Genomic DNA, 6,185 nt, shown 5'->3' on the forward strand with positions numbered 1-6,185 from the left:
GAATTGTGGTGGTGGAGAAGACTCCTGAGAGTCCCTTGGATAGCAAGGAGGTCAAACCAGTCAATCTTAAGGGAAATCAACCCTGAATAATCATTGAAAGAACTGTTGCTGAAGCTGAAGCTGCAGTATTTTGGTCACCTGATGCAAATAGCTGATTCATTAGAAAAGTCTTTGATGCTGGGAAAGATTGAGGGCAGAAGGAGAAGAGGGCATCAGAAGATGAGATGGCTGGATGGCATCACCGATGCAATGGACATGAACTTGGGCAAACTTCAGGAGATGATGAGGGACAGGGAGCCTGGAATGCTGCAGCCCAAGAGATTGCAGAGAGTTGGACACAACTGGGTGACTGAACAACAGCAACAGTGTCTACTGGAATGGAGAACATCTACAGAGGAGCAATGTGAGTAGAAGGAGAATTCAGTTTTGGATTGGATATGTAATGTGTGATCTGCCTCTGTAATATCTGGATGAAGCCAGATATACATATCTGGAAGCCAAGAGAGAATTCAAGAGAAAGGTCAGAGTTGGAAATATAATTGGATTTTCTTTTATTTATTACAAGCCATGGATATCATGTGATACAGTCTGAATCAGATACAACTGGAAATTTGTTGGATGAGAAGTTCCATAAAAGTGTACAACTTTGATTGCAAAAGATATACCCTGGACTGAATACCCCTGTATTTTTTCTTAAATGAAATAAACTTATAAATATTTAATCTATAATTAACAAAAATTTTATATTGTTAAGAATTAAATAGCGTCAGGAAGATCCCCTGGAGAAGGGAATGGCTACCCACTCTAGTATTCTCGCCTGGAGGATTCCATGAACAGAGGAACCTGGTGGGCTATAGTCCATAGGATTGCAAAGTCAGACATGACTGAGTTACTAAGACTTTCACTTTTTTTAAAATGGATATAGGAGTTATTCACTCTTAGATGGTAGGTGAATACGATGATGACTATAAATGCCCAAGGCACTCAACTGAGCATTCAGGAAATATTAGCTTGCATATGTTGAGTTGCCATGCAAGTCAAAAAGAGTTGTGTCACTAAGGAACAAGTGAATAATTGAAGCAAATAATCCCAACAGGTCAAGTAAAATGACCCTAGTATTTCAGTTGTTTACCAAATTCATTCTGTGATGTGTGTCAGGGGCTCACAACTCAGTGAGTGACCCCTTGTAGGGAAAGTGAAAATGGTAAACACTTTCCTGCATGAGTTTTCTTAGTCATTGTAGTTGGTTATCTTGCTGAAATATATTCTTACTCACCACCTTTGTTTTTATTTCAGTTCCTTAACTCCCTGACTTCTGGAGATCCCTAGTTTGAGAAGCTGAATCTCCATTGATATGTATGTTTCAAAATCACACAAACGGGGAGAGAACAAGATGGAAGAGGAGTAGGTGGACGTGGAGTACATCTCTCTCCATGGATACATCAGGAATACACTTTCAAACACAGAAATGCATGCAGAACTCCAGCTGAGAGTGGACAGGAGTACATGGCCAATGGAAACGAGTATATAGAACCATGAAAAACTCGGTAGAACAAAGGAACTAGGGGGAAAAACAGGAGTGTTAGTAGGGCTGGGCCTGCCCTCAGCAGGTGAGGGAAATGAAGCAGGGATCCAATACCCACATCAGGGCAATTGTCTGAGTCAGAGGAGAAGCATTTAAGGCTGAGAGTGAAATAGCTGATCTGTGGCAGCTTAAGTGGAATGAGAATTAGACAGTCCTTGCTGCAGCCATACATACCCTGGACTGGGCACAGGTGCCCTGGAAGGTGCAATGGCTGGGAGCTGGAGTTTAGGGACTGTGGAGCAATCCCAGGGCAAGTGCTGGTGTTGACTGCAGAGAGATGGATTGAGGGGATGTGAGGGAGGAGATCGTGGTGGGAAATGCTTGTAGAGGAAAGCCAGGTGGCCATGGAAGCAAGGTGATACTGGTGAATCACTCATAGGGGTTGGAGCCATCACCATAGCCTCTCTTTCCCCACCACCAGCATCTGTAGCTGAACAATAGAGAGGCTGGCCCATCAAAGACCTGATGCACTGAACTACAGAGTAGGATCGCACCCAGGGTGCTCTTTAAGTGACTGAAGTGCCAATCTACAGAACAGAACTCCAGCCAGGGGGCCCCTCTATGTGCCTGACACGTCGAACAACAGTGAAGGACCCCAGGCAAGGGAAACCTCTAAGTTCCTGAATGGGCGGAGCTATGGAGAAAGACTGGCCAAAGAGGCCTTCTTATCACCAGCTACAAGAGGCTTAAAAGAGGACTCTGATAGGGCTATAACTCCTGGGGTGGAGGCAGTCCGTGTCCCTCCACACTTGGTGCTGCCAGGGTCCCCACAAGCCAAGCAGCTGCGCCACCCTCACACCCAACTCTCACTGGGGCAGAGCTGCCACAGACAAAAAAAATCTTGCATCTATGTGCACAGGGTTGCTTCAGTCATGTACAACTCTTTGCAACCTTGTAGACTATGGCCTACCAGGCTTCTTTGTCAGGGGAGTTCTCCAGGGAAATATATTGGAGTGTATTGGCCAATACTGGTTGCATACCCTTCTAGAGCACTATATTTCCTGCTTCTCTATTGTCAACTCCCCTGAATATGTGGTGCTGCCAGAAACCCTGAGACAAAATCAGCTGTACCACCTCCACACCTGGCTCTCATAGGGTCAAACCCAAGTCCTCCAGGGCAGTCTCAAGAACAAACCCCAGTGGACAACCCACATGCAAAGGTGGAAATAAAACCAGAATTGAAACCCAGGGGCAGTGCAGCTAAGGAAGAAGACCCAAACCCTTCCCACCAGCTGTACATGCTGCAGATTAAATTCACACAATCAACTAGGCAGACTGTGTCTATTGAATATATAAAAGGACATTGAGAACTACCACAATAGAAAACGCACTTGTTCTGATAGCTGTGGACATTGGAGGCAAGAACACACAGGAGTAGGACCAGATTAAGAAAATGTAAGTCCTAAATAATACATTAGATGAGATGGATCACGTTGATATCTTCAAGACATTCATTCCAAATGCAGAAGAATACACCTTCTTCTTAAGTGCATATGGAACATTCTCCAGGATAGACCACATCTTGGGTCACAAATCAAACCTCAGTAAATTTAAGAAAGTTGAAATCATATCAAACATCTTTTCCAATCACAACGCTATGAGACAAGATATCAATTATGAGGAAAAAAACGGTAAAAAACACAAACACATGGAGATTAAACAATGTTTCTAAATAACCAACAGGTTACTGGAGAAATCAAAAGGGAAGTAAAAAAATTTCTAGAAACAAATGACAAGGAAAACACGACAACTCAAAACCTATGGGATAAAGCAAAAGCAGTTCTAAGAGGGAAGTTTATAGCAATACAATCCTACCTCAGGAAACAAGAAAAACATCGAATAGACAACCTCGCTTTACACCTAAAACGACTGGAAAAAAGAGAACAACCCCCCCCCCCAAATTAGCAGAAGGAAAGGAATCATAAAGATCTGAGCAGAAATAAATGAAAAAGAAATGAAAGAAACAACAATAAAGATTAATAAAACTAAAAGCTGGTTCTCAGAGAAGATAAACTAAATTGACAAATTTTGGCCAAACTCATCAAGAAAAAAAGAGAGAAGAATCAAATCAACAAAGTTAGAAATGGAAAAGGAAAGGTTACAGCAGACAGTGCAGAAATACAAAGGATTATAAGAGACTATTATGAACAACTATGTGGCAATAAAGTGAATAACCAGAAGAAATGGACAGATTCTTAGAAAAGTTCAATCTTCCAAAACTGAACCAAAAAGATATAGAAATTATAAACAACCCAATTACAAGCACTGAAATTGAAACTGTGATCAAAAATCTCCCCCAAAACAAAAGCCCAGGACCAGATGGCTTCACAAGAGAATTCTATCAAACATTTAGAGAAGAGCTAATACCTATCCTTCTAAAACTCTTTCAAAAAATTTCAGGGGAAGGAACACTTCCAAATTCATTCTATGAGGCCACCATCACCCTAATACCAAAACCAGACAAAGACAGCACAAAAAAAGGAAACTACAGGCCAATAACACTGATGAACATAAATGCAAAAATCCTCAACCAAATTATAGCAAACAAAATTCAGCAACACGTCAAAAAGCTCGTACACCATGATCAAGTTGGGTTTATTCCAGGGATACAAGGATTCTCAATATATACAAATCAATCAATGTGATACACCATATTAACAAATTGAAAGATAAAAACCATATAATCATCTCAATAGATGCAGAAAAACCTTTGATAAAATTCAGCACACTTTTATGATTAAAACTCTTCAAAAAATGGGCATAGAAGGAAAGTATCTCAACACAGTAAAGGCCATATATGATAAGCCTACAGCAAACATTATTCTCAATGGTGAAAAACTGAAAGCATTCCCGCTAAGATCAGGAACAAAACAAGGGTGTCCACTTTCACCACTATTATTCAACATAGTTTTGGAAGTCCTAGCTACAGCAATCAGAAAAGAAAAAGAAATAAAAGGAATCCAGATCAGAAAAGAAGTAAAGCTCTCACTGTTTGCAGATGACAAGAAACTGTACGTTGAAAATCCTAAAGATAGTATCAGAAAATTACTAGAGCTAATCAGTGAATTTAGCAAAGTTGCAGGATACAAAATCAATACGCAGAAATCACTTGCATTTCTGTATACTAACAATGTAAAATCAGAAAGAGCAATTAAGGAATCAATCCCATTCCCCACTGAAACAAAAAGAATTAAATATCTAGGAATAAACTTACCTAAGGATACAAAAGAACTGTACACAGAAAATTATAAGACACTAATGAAAGAAATCAAAGATGACAGAAACAGGTGGAGCGATATTCCATGTTGCTGGGTAAGAAGAGTGAATATTGTGAAAATGACTATACTATCAAATGCAACCTACAGATTCAATGAGATCCCTATCAAATTACCAATGACATTTTTCATAGAACTAGAGTTAAAAATTTCACAATTCATATGGAAATTCAAAAGACCCCGATTAGCCAAAGCAGTCTTGAGAAAGAAAAATGGAGCTGGAGGAATCAACCTTCCTGACTTCAGATTATACTACAAAGCTAAAGTCATCAAGACAGTATGGTACTGGCACAAAAACAGAAATATAGACCAATGAAACAAGATAGAAAGCCAAGAAATAAACCCATGCACCCATGGGTACCTTATTTTTTACAAAAGGAGGCAAGAATATACAATGGGGGCAAATACAGCCTCTTCAATAGGTGGTGCTGGGAAAACTGGAGAGCTACAAAATTAGAATATTTCCTAATACCAAACACAAAGATAAACTCAAAATGGATTAAAGACTTAAAATTAAGACCAGAAACTATAAACTCTTAGAGAAAAACATAGGCAGAACACTCGATGATATAAATCAAAGCAAGATCCTCTATGACCCAACTCCTAGAGTAATGGAAATAAAAACAAAAGTAAATAAGTGGGACCTGATTAAACTTAAAAGCTTTTGCACAGCAAAGGAAACTATAAGCAAGGTAAAAAGAAAACCCTCAGAATGAGAGAAAATATTAGCAAATGAAACAACTGACAAAGGATTAATTCCCAAAATATACAAGCAGCTCATACAACTCAATGCCAGAAAAACAAACAACCCAATCAAAAAGTAGGAAAAAGACCTAAACAGACATTTCTCCAAAGAAGACACACAGATGACTAACAAACACATGAAAAGATGCTCAATATCGCTCATTATTAGAGAAATGCAAATCAAAACTACAATGAGATATCACCTCACACCAGTCAAAATGGCCATCATCAAAAAGTCTACAAAGAATAAATGCTGGAGAGGGTGTGGAGAAAAGGGAACACTCTTGCACCGTTTGTGGGAATGTAAATCGATACAGACACTAGGTATGTAAATTGATACATAGATCTCCATACAGTACGGAGATTCCTTAAAAACCTAGGAATAAAACCACCATACGACTCAGCAATCCCACTCTGAGGCATATACCCTGTTCAGTTCAGTTCAGTCGCTCAGTCGTGTCTGACTCTTTGCGACCCCATGAACTGCACCACGTCAGACCTCCCTGTCTATCACCAACTCCCTGAGTCCACCCAAATCCATGTCCATCGAGTCGGTGATGCCATCCAGCCATCTCATCCTC

The 6,185-nt window shown here is 39.9% G+C and overlaps 1 long non-coding RNA gene across 1 annotated transcript in view; it reads left to right on the plus strand.

Moving 5' to 3' along the window:
- LOC145546035 (uncharacterized) overlaps positions 1 to 4,540 on the plus strand; it is a 36,701-nt gene extending 32,161 nt beyond the window's left edge. The window contains exon 4 of the long non-coding RNA XR_014082436.1: positions 1,297 to 4,540. This is a non-coding gene — a long non-coding RNA (uncharacterized LOC145546035). The remainder of the gene's footprint in view (positions 1 to 1,296) is intronic.
- Positions 4,541 to 6,185: the final 1,645 nt, after the last annotated feature.

This window comes from Giraffa tippelskirchi, chromosome 4, assembly GCF_054371585.1.
Source record: "Giraffa tippelskirchi isolate mGirTip1 chromosome 4, T2T-mGirTip1v1.2.pri, whole genome shotgun sequence".
Lineage (NCBI taxonomy): Eukaryota > Metazoa > Chordata > Mammalia > Artiodactyla > Giraffidae > Giraffa > Giraffa tippelskirchi.